The sequence below is a fragment of the Syzygium oleosum genome, unplaced genomic scaffold (genome assembly GCF_021117445.2).
Source record: "Syzygium oleosum isolate NSW1041296 unplaced genomic scaffold, Sole_v2.1 Sole_v2.13, whole genome shotgun sequence".
NCBI classification, from domain to species: Eukaryota; Viridiplantae; Streptophyta; class Magnoliopsida; order Myrtales; family Myrtaceae; genus Syzygium; species Syzygium oleosum.
In genome coordinates this window covers 7,993,614-8,008,712 of record NW_026607497.1, presented here as the reverse complement: position 1 = coordinate 8,008,712, position 15,099 = coordinate 7,993,614, and positions in this window count along the sequence as shown.

The window sequence follows — 15,099 nt, the reverse complement described above, 5'->3', positions numbered from 1 at the left end:
TCTTCAGTTCTTGGTTGATTTCATTAGTGGTTTCCTCATTCCCTTTTTCAACATACTTCTAACGCCACAAAACTCTATAATGCGGTCTTGTCATGAAAATGGATTGCCGAATCTCTTCAATGGAAATGATTTTCCTTCCCGAAATTAACAAAATTGGACCTGAGAAAACCAAATAAAATAAGATAAAATGAAGATAAAATCAACATGATTTGATCGTGCCACTGATCTTTCCTTGGTGGTGGAGGGCAATCTCACCGCACGTTGTAAAAGATAAGGTCGCAGTATCACCAAAGGAATCATTCGCTTTTGGACAATGCTCTCGATTGTCCTTTTTGATCGCACCCGAGCCGAAAGAACAGTGATAAAATTGGCTTTTTCAAGAGGCTTTTCGAGAGAGATAGAGAGAGATGGCTTTGGCTTTAAGGCTGCGAATGGTAACCATTCTGTTTCTTTATTTTTGTTCTAAAAATAAGTTTGGAACAGAAATCCGTTTGGTAACGCAATTTCAATTTCTATTTCTGGAACAAATTTTTGTTCCAGAAATAGGTTTGGAACAGCAATAAGAAGTTAAAATTTTTTGCTTCTTTATTTCTGGAACAGAAATGAGAAACACAATTTTTTTGTTCTTCTCATCGCTTTCGCTCGCTACTAGCCGGTCGCCCACCCGCCGCCCATTGTCGGCCCCCGCCACGCGCCGGCCGCTGCCACCCGCCGCCGCCACTGCGCGTCGATCGCCGGCCGTCATGGGCCGCCGTCCACCGGCCACCGTCTCCTGCCGCCCGCCGCCCTCCTCTTGCCCTGCCGCTCGCCCCGCCGCGGCCACCGTCTCCTCCGCCCGCCCTCCCTCCCTCGTGGGCAGACCTTTCGGCCGCCACCCACCACCGCCCACCGTCTCCCGCCGCCACCCGCCTCCCACCCCGGCCTACCTCCTCCCGCTACTGCCGCCCGCCTACGGCCGCCGCCCACCTCCCACCGTCGGTCCCCGTGGGCCGCCGCCTGCCGTCCACCGGCCATTGTCTCCCGCCGGCCGCCGTGGGCCGCCGCTCGCCATCCACCGGCCACTGTCTCCCGCAACCGGTCGCCACCCACCTCTCATCGCCGGCCGCTGTGGGCTGCCGCCCGCCATCCACCGACCACTGTCTCCCGCCGGCCCCCGTGTGCCGCCGCCCGCCGTCCCCTGGCCACTGTCTCCTGCTGCCGACCGCCCTCCTTCGGCCTCCACCCACCTTCCACCGCCGGCCGCCGTGGGCCACCGCCCGCCATCCACCGGCCACCGCTCCCGCCTCAGGCCGTTGCCGCTCGCCGTCCACTGGCCACCATCTCCCACCATCGGCCGCCCTCCTCCCGCCGCCGACTGCCCTCCTCCCACCACCATCCGCCACCCGCCAGCCACCCGAGAAGGAGAAATTTTGTGCCGTTATCAAACAAAATTTTGTTTCTGGAATAGAAATTTTGTGTCGTTATCAAACGTGTTTTTTTGCTTAGAAACTCCTCCATGAATAGAAATAGAAAAATCAATTTCTTGCCAGAAATTGATTTCTGAAACAGAATGGTTACCATTCGCAGCCTAAGGTAGCGAATGATAACCATTCTGTTCCGGAATGAGTTCCTGAACCAGAAATAGATTTTTCTATTTCGTTCTAGATGAGTTTCGAGAAAAAACCCGTTTGATAATGACAAAAATTTCTATTTCTAGAAAATCCCGTTTGATAACAGCACAAAATTTCTATTTCCTGAAATAAAAACCCGTTTGATAAACAACAGAAAAATCTATTTCCATGAATAAAAATCCATTTTTTTAGAAATGGAATAAAAATAATAAAAAAATCCGAAAAATTCATAAAAATCTTTAAAAAAATTCAGAAAATCCCAAAAAATTGAAAAATTCCAGAAAAAATCATCAAAATGTCGAGAAAATAAAAAAAATTTAGATTTCGGGAAAATAGGAAATTTGTTGAATTTTTTCAAAAAAAATCAAGAAATCAAAAATTTCAAAACTTCACAGAATTGCTTAGAATACCTGTGGCCACCCACTTTTAGTGAAATTTAAATTTTTTTAGGTGCCAAAAAAAATCAAAAAATCAAAAATTTCAAAACTTCACAAAATAGTTTAGAATACATGTGGCCACCCACTTTGAGTGAAATTTAAATTTTTTAAGGTGCCCAAAAAAATTCAAAAACTCAAAAATTTCAAAACTTTACAGAATGGCTTAGAATACCTGTGACCACCCACTTTGAGTGCAATTTAAATTTTTTTAGGTGAAAAAAACATAAAAAATCAAAAATTTCAAAACTTCACAGAATGACTTACAATACTTTTAGCCACCCACTTTGAGTAAAATTTAATTTTTTTTAGATGCCCAAATGGTATTTTTTATTTATTTTTTATTTTTTTTGGTTCCTAAAGAAAATTAAATTTCACTCAAAGTGGATGGCCACATGTATTCTAAGCCACTCTGTGAAGTTTTGAAAATTTTTCTTTTTTGCTTATTTTTATTTTTTTTTCGACACCTAAAAAAAATTAAATTTCACTCAAAGTGGGTGGCCACAGGTATTTTAAGCCATTCTGTAAAGTTTTGAAATTTTTACTTTTTTGCTTATTTTTATTTTTTTTGGCATATAAAAAAATTTAAATTTCACTCAAAGTGGGTGGCCACAGGTATTTTAAGCTATTCTGTGAAGTTTTGAAATTTTTTATTTTTTTCGGCACCTAAAAAATTTAAATTTCACTCAAAGTGCATGGCCACAAGTATTCTAAGCCATTCTATGAAGTTTTGAAATTTTTGATTTTTTGCTTTTTTTTATTTTTTTTGGCACCTAAAAAAATAAAATTTCGCTCAAATTGGGTGGCCACAGGTATTCTAAGATATTCTGTGAAGTTTTTAAATTTTAGAATTTTTTATTTTTTTTTTGCAACTGAAAAAATTAAAATTTGCTCAAAGTGGGTGGCCATAGGTTTTCTAAGCCATTTTGTGAAATTTTGAAATTTTTTATTTTATTTATTTTTTTCGGTACCTAAAAAAATTTAAATTTCACTGAAAGTGGGTAGCCACAGATTCTAAACCATTCTGTTAAGTTTTGAAATTTTTGATTTTTTGCTTTTTTTTCTCACCTCAAATATCATGACTTCCATATGAATATGTGTGTTGAAGAAAATGAATTCCTCAGAAATGGTTCTCACTTTTGTTCCAGAAATGAAAAATCAACTTTTTTTTTGTTCTCATTTCTGGTTTCAGAATCAGTTTTGGAAGCAAACTTGTCCCGGAAATAGAAAAATGAAATTGCGTTACCAAACGGGTTTCTGGTCCAAAACTGATTCTGGGAACAAAAAACCAGTTCTGGACAGAACCAGAATGGTTTTCATGCAGCACCTAAGGGCGCGTTTGGTAACGCTTCTGTTTCTCTATTTTTCTATTCTTCTGTTCCCTGGAATAAAAAAAGAACAGAAATCCGTTTGGTAACGCATTTTATTTTTCTATTTCCTGGAATAGAAAAGTGGCCAAGAAATAGATTTGGAGCAGAAATAAGAAGTAGAAAAAATCTACTTCTTTGTTCCTAGAAATAGAAATAGAAATAGAAAGGTCCGGTCCTCAAGCCACAACCTCAGCTCCTACTCCATCCTCCGTCGTCTGCAAACCGTCTCAAAGCATCGGTCCGGTCCATTCTCGGCGGAAATAATAAATAAATTAATTAAATTAATTAAATTAAAAAATTCCAAAAATTCATAAAAATCAGAAAAATTCTCAGAAAATCCATAAAAATCAGAAAAACTCTGAAAACCCATAAAAATTTGCAAAATTCCGAAATTGAAAAAATTTTAAAAAATTCATAAAAAGCTTTCTGGAAAATAAAAAGAGACAGATTTCGGGAAAGTAAAAAGTTTTAATAAAATTTTCCCCAAAAAAATAAAAAATAAAAAATTCACATAATGGCTTAGAATAAATTAAAAAATTCCAAAAATTCATAAAAATTAGAAAAATTAGAAAAATTTCAGAAAAAACCCATAAAAAATTAAAAAATTAAAAAATTCCCAAAATTCATATAAATCAGAAAAATTCTCAGAAAATCCATAAAAATCAGAAAAACTCAGAAAACCCTTAAATATTTGCAAAATTTCGAAATTGAAAAAATTTAAAAAATTTCATAAAAAATTTTCGGAAAAATAAAAAGAAACAGATTTAAGGAAAGTAAAAAATTTTAATAAATTTTACCTCAAAAAAATATAAAAAATTTCACATAATGGCTTAGAATACCTGTGGTCACCCACTTTGAGTGAAATTTAAATTTTTGAGGTGCCCAAGTGGTATTTTTGAAGATTCCTTAGTTTAGGGATTAAAAGGGGTTTTAAACCCCTAAAAAGGATTAGACAAACCAATAAACCTTGCTTATTGATTTTTTTCACTTATAACTTGTACTTATAGTTAAATAAAAAATATAGATTTGAATGCAAAAAATTGGGAATAGAAATTTTGTGCAGTTACCACACGCATTTCTGTTCTTTTTCTATTCCAGGAATAGAAATTTTGTGCAGTTACCAAACGCATTATTTTGCTCAGAAACTCTTCCAGGAAATAGAAATAGAAAAAACTATTTCTGAAAAGAAATTGTTCCCAGAAATAGAAATGTTACCAAACGCGCCCTAAGTCTCTCCACAGGGGCCAAAAAAGATGACACCATAAAGCGACCCACTTTCCTAACTTTGTTATTTTTTAAGAAAGGGACATGATGTTGGTGCTTCTTGTGTCACAAATCCATCTTTGACCCGGTCTTCGTTATGCCAATGATTTTGCTTTTCTCTTTCATGTTGACCACCCCTTTCATTCATCGACTGCCACTTCTGCTCGACCGATGAGTGATTTATAGATGTAGCGTTCATATGCATATAATCAAATTCTTTGCCTTATTTGAGCTAGGTGTTTGGATTTTGTTGATTGGTGGTCTTCTTGTGGTGCTTATAATAGGAGTGACAGACTCCAAAATGAAAGACGATGTGAGATAAATAAGGTACTGCTATCCTGCAATCCTTTCATCATGAGGCCATTCTCGATTCACATTGAAATCAAACATCCTATTTCATTAAGAAGTATTCCTTCGTTCGTGCTTAAAAAACTCCTAATTAGATTAAATTTTCCGAAATGATATTTCGCTGTGTTTTCCTTCATTTATGAAAGCTTTGATGGGTAGGCTACAAATATAGGCATGGATACTGTTTATTCTAAGCTAATTTGACATAAAATTGCATCCATTAGTGCCTTAAAAAAGATCATCGAGACCCTCTTATATCATAAAAAAATGACCGGGAAAAAAGAAGTGATAAATAAGATGCTAATTGGCGGTTGATCCCGTGAATGATGAACAAGAGATGACGAATCACGAGTTTCAATACAATTAAGAGTAGTTTACTCTCAATTTCACTTGAACCAACTCAATTTTCAGATTAACGCTAGTTAAGAATGTTAAATATTTTGACCCTAATATCCAAAAAAAATAGAAAGGGGGAACCAAATAAGATCTACTTCCCTCTTTTTCACTCAGCCTCATGCATGCATGGGGCTTCCCGAGAGGATTAGAAGCAATTATATGCTAAACATATCTAGTTAGTCTTTATTTATATATATTCAAAAATGCGATTTAGCTAGCTCTTTTTTTTTTTCCTACTTATATTCTTTATCAAACACTTCAAAACAATTTCTCACTCGAAGACACAAAACATCCGAAGAGAAAGAAAAATGGAAAAACAAGAATCGCTTCATAAACCGGCACATCCTACGTTGGTAGGTCAAATGATGATATGCTCCCTCACAAAAGAACTCGAGATCGTTTGATGGCTTCTCAAGAATATCATATGTGCTTCGAGCCTAAATATCTTTTCTTTTTTCTTTTTTTCTTCTTAAATAATTTTGAGGAAGAATAATCAAGAAACCTTTTTAGACATGACGAAAGAAGCTAAATGTTCGATAAAAGGAATGGAGGGTTGGAATTGAATTACCATCCCGACTTCTAAATATAAGAACCGAAATTCTCAATCCATTTCGATTTTTTCTTTTCTTGAGAATGATCGTTTGCATAATCCAATGCACATTCACAAGCCACAGGACATTTCATTTCAATTTCACCAGGTACGTAATAATGGCCCGATTGGTTGCTTCTTTAAATTTAATCTTATCAGTTTGCATAAAGTCCTGGTGATTTGACTTGACCAGTAAAAAGACGCGGTTTCTTTTTAATTCGAATAATTAAGTAAAAAGACGTTTATGAGAAAAAGAAATGAAGTAAAAAGAGGTAGAAAAATCAAAAAAAGGAAGGGACCCATTACTTAGTCAAAGAAACAGAGTGGAGAATGAGGGCGGTCCAGGAGACCATTCTCAATTATTGCATGCAATTATTTTGATGCAGATGTACATTGGAATCGCGATCAATTGGGTGGTTGAGATTCTTAAGCACCCGACTAGTCCTCATCGGGTATGGCATTCTCTTTATTCCACACACACCAAGTAATTACTAGAGATACACAAGTCTGTACTCCTAGAGTGGCTCCAAGAGAATGAACAAGTGTGATGATTCGAACACAAGCCATGAGCAAAAAGGATGTACACGCTTACCATTTGTGTAATCTATTAGAGTTAACAATTGCTAAAATCTAACTAAAATTAAAATGGAAAATTTTTGCCTACTAGATATTGAGTCGAAATTGTGGCTAGGAAAAATTATACTTTTTTCTTAAGACTAGTCCTAGATATGTGTATATGGATTTGAACTGGAACACACAAGCCCAAACTCGTGTGGATGACTTAATCTTGAAATTGTTTGCACTTGATCGTGAAGCAGATTGAACCTGCATCATGCGCCTAATCCACACACGATGACACGGATGTCAGAACCTTAACCATTAATTCAATTTCACGAGGTTGTGCGAACTTCTTACACTCAACTAATTTGTGCAAAAGGTAAGCAGGCTTTATGCAGTATGACCTAGTGATCGTGATTATCACTCATATACACTAAAGTTATTGCTAGTAACATATTGATATATATGTATGCATATATATATATATATATATTGTTGAGAGAAAGAATAATTTCTACTACTTTGAAAAGAGAAAGAGATACAATATATATAGGGAAGAGATGGACCTCATCCCTAAGACAACTAGATAAATAAACTAGGCCCAACTAATTAGGCCCAATAATATTAACAATAAACATAAAGAGGCTTTAACACTTCGTTGTCTCTAAGGATCAGCTTGCTGACATCTTCACCAAAGGCTTGAACGGGCGCACGTTTCATACCATTCTCTGCAAGTTTTGGGCCTAATAACATTAACAATAAATATAAAGAGGCTTTAACACTTCCCCTCAAGTTGGATCATAGATATTGGACATGCCCAACTTGCAGAGAATGGTATGAAACGTGCGCCCGTTCAAGCCTTTGGTGAAGATGTCAGCAAGCTTATCCTTAGAGACAACGAAGGACAAGTTGATGAGGTTGTTGTCCAATTTTTCCTTTATAAAATGACGATCAATCTCCACGTGCTTGGTGCGATCATGTTGTACCGGATTATGAGCAATGCTTATAGCAGACTTGCTGTCACAATAAAGTCGCATTGGCTGTGGAACAGCAACTCCGAGATCAGCGAGAAGGTCTTAAGCCAAAGTAGTTCACAAACTCCTTGAGCCATGGCACGAAATTCTGCCTCGGCACTTGAGCGGGAAACCACAGCTTGCTTTTTACTGCGCCAGGTGACTAGGTTACCTCCAACAAGATTACAGTAACCGGAAGTAGATCGTCTATCATCCAAAGATCCAGCCCAATCAGCATCCGTATAAGACTCCACAGAAAGATGACCATGGCGTGCAAATAAAATCCCTTTCCCTGGAGCAGATTTCAAATAACGAAGAATCCTATGAACCCCCTCAAGGTGCGAGGAGTATGGATCGTGCATGTATTGACTCACCAAGCTCACTGCATATGCTATATCAGGTCGAGTATGGGAGAGATAAATTAGGCGACCTACCAATCGTTGGTAACTTCCTTTATCAACGGGCTTTCTCTCTTTAGACTGCAAGTGGCCATTGGCCTCAATAGGGGTTTCAGCCGGCTTGCATCCAAGCATCCCAACCTCAGCCAAAAGATCCAGAATATACTTCAATTGGGAGAGAAATACTTCTTTTTCAGATCGAGCGACTTCAATACCTAGAAAATACCGAAGAGCGCCTAGGTCTTTAATTTCGAATTCTCTCCCCAGATATTGTTTAAGACGAGAAATTTCGACTGCATCATTCCCTATCACTACAATGTCATCGACGTATACAATGAGAACAACAACCTGAGTACCTGATCGTTTGATGAATAAGGTATGATTAGCATTACTCTGAGTATAACCAAAAACAATCATGGCCCTTTGAAATCGCTCAAACCAGGCTCTAGGGGACTGTTTTAAGCCATATAATGCCTTCTTGAGTTTACACACTCGACCTTTTGTCTCCGGGCCAGAATAACCTGGGGGAATGTCCATATACACCTCTTCTTCAAGTTTCCCGTGAAGGAATGCATTCTTCACATCCAGCTGTTGTAAGTCCCATCCAAGATTGACAGCACATGAGATAAGAACTCTAATGTCTCAGTATAATCAAGGCCATAGGTTTGGGTGTGACACCCCAGAACGTCACGCGCAACACGTACCAATTAATATTATTAAAAAAAAGGCCAGCGAAAGTCAAAGTCTGAACAAGTTTTGTCAAAAATACTATTGCTTCTCATTAACAACACTTGTGAGAATTACAAGTGCAGACAATACATCATCAAATCATAAAGAACAAACATCTGGGTAGGTCGAGGTTGCCTATCTCCATGCTACAATTTACTCCAAAGACGGCCCGCACAAAAGTAGACTTTACAACAAGTTGTAGATGTCGTCGCCTTCATATCAACCAAAATCCCGCATCTACCCATATAGTAGATATACATCTAGTACAAACTATATCCGCCCTCGGGACAAGCATATCAACGTCCTGGCATTCATAGTATTTAGGGAAAAACCAGCAAACATTGGTAGTAGGTTGTCCATTCCTACATGTCTGAAAAATAATGGGATGAGCCGAAGCCCAGTAAATGAAATCTCTAGTTTTAAGTTAGGAAAATCAGCTTACCACTTCACCTGGCATAAACGCATATGCATGCATAGCAAACGATATGCATAGAACTTGAATACAAGTTATACCTTTTCCGTGTGGATGTGCCGCAAAATTTGAATAATGCAACATATCATAATATTTTCACTCAGACGCAAGCATGATGTAAAACATTTATGCTCATGCGATTAGGTTCATTACTTCATCCTCCCGAACACTCCCGGGGCATCCTGACCAACGGGGTATCCCAACTCCGAGGCATCCTGGCACACACCCGGGGCATCCCGACCTACGGGGCATCTCGACTCCCGAGGCATCCCGAAACACTCCCCGGGGCATCCCGACACACGGGGCATCGTCACACACCACTAAATGGGCGACAGAATTAATATTATTCTCATGCAAGTCATGACAACCAAGTATTTGCATGCATAAATCCTCTTTGGCCCGTCCCATACCGAGCCATCACGGTTTTTGTACTTTAAAGCCATGAAATGCATCATCCGAGCAATTAAATATGAAGCAATACATTTCAAACTCAGAAGCAAACTCAGCTCATAAGCAAATTCGGGTTCAGAAGCAAATTCAGTCATCAAAAGAAACTGCGAGTCATCAGAAGCAAGTTCAGACTCAGAACGAAGTTCAGAAGCAAAATCAGTTCGGTCATCAGAAGCAAAATCAGATTCAGAAGCGGGTTCAGATTCAGAAGCGAATTCAGACTCAGAAGCGGGTTCAGACTCACAAGGCTAAAGTCTGAAGGTAAAGTCTGAGCAGTAAAGTCTGGGCAGTAAACTCTGAAGTAAAGTCTGAGCGGTAAAGTACGAAGGTAAAGTCTAAGCGTAAGGTCTGAAGGTAAAGTCTGAACAGTTTAAAAAGTATACAGAATCAGATTTTTGACAGTAAAGTCTGAGCAGTTTCAAAGGTACACAAAATCAGATTTTAATAGTAAAGTCTAAGCAGTTTAAAAAATACACAAAACCAGATTTTGACAGTAAAGTCTAAGCAGTTTCAAAGATACACAAAACCAGATTTTGATAGTAAAGTCTAAGCAGTTTCAAAGACATACAGAATTATCATCCATACTCACATAATATACTCCACTCTCAGTAAAACGATTTTCTACCCTTTTTAAACATACATAAACCAATAAGAAGAATCCAACAATCACCTCAAAGATAACACTTACACGATCAGATTTAATCGTTTCACTTGCCGATTTTCACCATACTTTAAGGAAACAAATCACATCCATTTGAACATGCACAGAACTAGCAAAACAGATTCAACCATCATCACAACCTCACTATTGCACATTAAAATAACCTTTCTCAAGCAACCAAGTTAAAAGTGTCAGTAGATTTACTTAGCTTAAACCTAGAGTTTTCATTTACCTTGTGCAGAATCTGAACACCCCAAAGGTTAAAACTCTTCCACAGATTTTTGGATCGGTGGTGGTGAGAGTAGAAAATGAAGGAGAGAGTGTAGGTTTGTGTGAAATTGTCTTCAGTAATTACCCAGATGAAGATGAAAACTGAGAAGTATACGAAGGGGTGGATAATTACAATGCACTCACAGGTGGCATCTTCTCTTTCTATCATGGCCAGGTGTAAGAAATCAGGAAAGGACGTTTAAAATTTTAATTACGACGAGCTCGGGGCGATTACGTTTCCGAATCCGCGCTTCGCGATTTACAATCCAATAACAATTTTTACGCGTCCGCACGAATAATACTTAGCTTTATAATCCAAATATTATCTTCGAACATAGAAAATTCCCAACGTCAATTACTTATTGTTACGAAATTTTCGGATGTCACATTGGGTGTACCCTTTGGCCACCAAACGAGCTTTGTAGCGGTCAATGGTTCCATCGGCCTTTTGTTTGACAACAAATACCCACTTGCATCCAACGGTACTTTTTTTTCGGGGAAGATGAACTAACTCCAAAGTACCATTTTTCTTAAGAGCTCTCAACTCTTCTAACAGAGCCTCCTTCCACTTTTCGTTAGCTAGGGCCTCTTGCCATGTTCTGGGGATAGCTGTGGACAACAAAGATAAAGAAAAGGCACGGTAGGTTGAAGACAATCTATCATATGACACAGCATTGGATATGAGATGCTGCATACATGAACGTTTGCCTTTCCTAAGTGCAATTGGTAAGTCATTAGTTGTATCATCATTATCAATAATCTAAGAGGAGGTGCCATTACCCGGAACTGCGGTTATAGGACTAGCAGGAGGAGATTGGTCGAAGAGTAGAGTAGTGATAGAGGGGGCTTCACGAAAATTCTGTCGGTGGAACACAATCGGGTACCGAAACTGTTCCTGAATCAGAGGGGCTTCTGCTAAATTTTCTGCATTGACAGAATCAGGATTTTTAGCACTAGCTAAGTCTACTGGAGCTGCTGGTGGGGCTGTGTTTTCTATATTGGCAGTAGCTATAGCATCTGATTTTTTACCAGAAATGTTAGAAATTAACTCCCCCTGCAAGGGTATCACATCCAAACTGGAGGACACATCTTCACCATGAGTAGACTCTCCCTGAAGAGGTGTCCGCGAGTAAAACGGCTGAGACTCATGAATGATAACATCCATGGAAATAAAATAACGCCGAGTGGAAGGGCAATAGCACTTGTAGCCTTTCTGCGTGGGAGAATAGCCCAAAAAAATACACCTGATACTGCGAGGGGCAAGCTTACTGGCCGGGTGAGCAATACGAGCAAAACATTCACACCTAAACACCTTCGGAGGGACCAAAAACTTATGGGAACCGGTAAGAGCCTCAATGGGAGAGCGGTATTGGAGAATGTGTGATGGGAGGCGATTGATCAAATAAGCTGCACTCAAAATAACATCACTCCAATATTGAGCTGGAACATTCATGGCAAACATGAGGGAACGAGCCACCTCCAAGAGGTGGCGATTCTTGCGTTCCGCCACACCATTCTGTGCAGGAGTATTAACACAGCTCGTCTGATGGAGAATACCACGGTCATGTAAAAAAGCCTGAAAAGCTGATTTGGTGTACTCCGTCCCATTGTCACTTCGAAGAATACGAAGCTTGCCATCAAATTGTGTCTGAATCATTGCCAAAAACTGTTGAAAGTATTGGAAAACATCACTCTTCTGTTGCAGTAAATAAACTCAAGTAGTGCGGGTACAACAATCAATAAATGTCACAAACCAACGGTGACCTGAAATGGAGGAAACACGAGCAGGGCCCCAAACATCCGAATGCACAAGAGCAAAAGGTGCATCACTTTTATTATTAATAGAAGAATAAGTGACACGAGTTTGTTTTGCTAGAACACAAGAATCACAAAAGAAATTTTGACTACTGCATTTGTCAACTAAATCTAGAAAAATCTTTATTAAAGTTCCAAGCGGTGGATGTCCCAAACGGCGATGCCAAACATGGAGCTCAGATAGGGTAGCTGAGGAAGTTAGAGTGACAAGATGAGATGATGGTGGTGAATTGAACACATATAAGCCCCCCTATACTCTACCACGACCAATCTCCCGACCCGTTGCCAAGTCCTGAGCAATACAATAAGATGGGAAAAAAACCACTTGGCACTTCAGATCACGAGTCAGGGAACCAATTGATAGGAGATTAGTGTAAACCGTAGGAACATGTAAAACAGATGATAGAGTAATATCACGGGTAATAGACACCGGGCCCTGGCCGGCGATAGGGGCTAAAGAACCATCAACAACAGTAACACAATCAGGTTTAGGAGGACGAGAATAATCAGCAAAAAATGTAATATCTCCGGTCATATGATGCGTGGCACCCGAATCAAGGATCCACGGCCGAGAAGATTTACATAAACCACCGAAAAAACTACCTGACTGTGCAAAATTAGAGGTCAAAGTGCCCGAGGCCAATGATGTGGAGGTGCCAGGGTTGTATACGTTGCGTGCTAAGAGGAGGCGCAAACTAGTCAACTCAGCAGCAGATAAAGAGTCTGATGGAGCAGCTGGTTGCTGACCTGGGGCCTCACTTAAGTGCACCTGAGGCCCGGTACGACCCTGTCCGCGGCCACGGCCAGCATTGGAAGGGCGTCCATGAAGTTTGTAACAAGTTTCACGGGTGTGACGATCTTTTCCACAGTAATCACACTTCACAATCTGTTTGTCATTGCGTAACGATCATGCGAGATTCGCTTCCCAAAGAATAGTATAAAGGGCGGAGTGCTCGGGACAACGGGTTGATGCATCGCGCTCCGACGCTTCTCCTCTAGATGGATCACGGCATAGGATTGTTCCAAGGTCGGGAAAGGCACACGACACAAGATCTGGGCCCTAATCTGATCGTACTCCATATTAAGACTTGCTAGGAACTCAAAAACACGAAATTTGTCCACCCTTTTCCTAAAGGCAGCAACATCAAGAGGGTTGGTAGGATGAAAATCATCATAAAAATCCAGTTCATGCCATAGACTACGTAACTCAGAATAATATTGAGATAAGGACAGCTCCCTTTGCTTGGTTTCATGAATTTTTTGCTGGAGTTCATAGATTTGGGCATCATTGCCCACTTGAGAATAAGTGTCCTTAGCAGCCTCCCAAATCTTGGCTGCTGTGTCCAAAAATAAGTAGCCACGGGCGATAGAGTCAGTCATTGAATTGACAATGTAAGCCATAACCAAGGCATTCTCGGAGATCCACTTGCGGATAGCATCATCTCCGGTAGTAGGTTGCACGCTCTCTCCGGTAAGGTAGCTGGTAAGACCACGTGAAACAATGGTAAGGTAGTAGGGAGGCTCTCGGAAAGCATTGGACAGGGCATGGAGAGGTCTAGGCTATCACTACACGATGCATGAAGGCTACCGACAGCAATGGGAGGAAGAAGGGGCTACCAACAGCAACAGTAGGGAGAAAAGTAGCAGCTGACAGGTACCGGAGGTCACTGGAGATGGAGAGGCTACAGGGTGAGAGCAAAGAGGAGGAAGGTAGGGACGCAGGTTGGGATGCAGGTTGCTGGGAAGAAGAAGATGGCAGCAGGTTTCAAAGGAAGGGGTGCTAGGTTACGGCTTCACGCTCTGATACCATGTTGAGAGAAAGAATAATTTCTACTACTTTGAAAAGAGAAAGAGATACAATATATATAGAGAAGAGATAGACCTCAACCCTAAGATAACTAGATAAATAAACTAGGCCCAACTAATTAGGCCCAATAACATTAACAATAAATATAAAGAGGCTTTAACACACACACACACACACACACACACACACACACACACACACATATATATATATATATATATATATATATATAAAATAACGAGCTTTTCTCTAAACATTGTCTTTAAGGTTAACACATAGCACTTTAGTCTTTAAATAGTAAGGGATCTATCATTTTCCTCACAAGAAATACTTTTCTTACAATTTCTACTCATTTTATCACCTATTTATTACTCGTGTTCCCATTGTTCCCCTCTGTCTTTATTATCTCATTATTCTAATTGCAACTCCTTCGAATCAAAGAAGTTTCCTACCTTGATATTAGCATGATTTTCTATATTGGTACACAAGTCCGCTTACTAAAATGCAAATACATACATTACTTCTGCCCGAGACACAGTAAAGCTCAAACAACGAGGCAGATTATGAGGGGTTGGATACCCTTGGATACGCCGGTTTCCTTCGAGCATCGCTGGAAGTAGGTGATCGTGGAGCTGCAGAGGCCAGGGTTGCCGGAGAAGCTGCCGTTGGAAGCTTCGATTGACAGAGACTGCGGAATCTGACCGGTTAACCGGTTGTTAGCCATTGTCAAGGTCGCGGAGCTTGTCACATGAGCCTAACGAATCCGGTATGGAGCCAGAGAACATATTGTTCTCCACGTGAAGGCTGCTCGGCTGTTTCAGGTCACCGATTTTCGACGGAATTTTCCCCGAGAATTGATTGTAGCTCAAATCGATCGCGACCAAAGATTCGGCCTTGGAGATTTCCTCCGGCAATT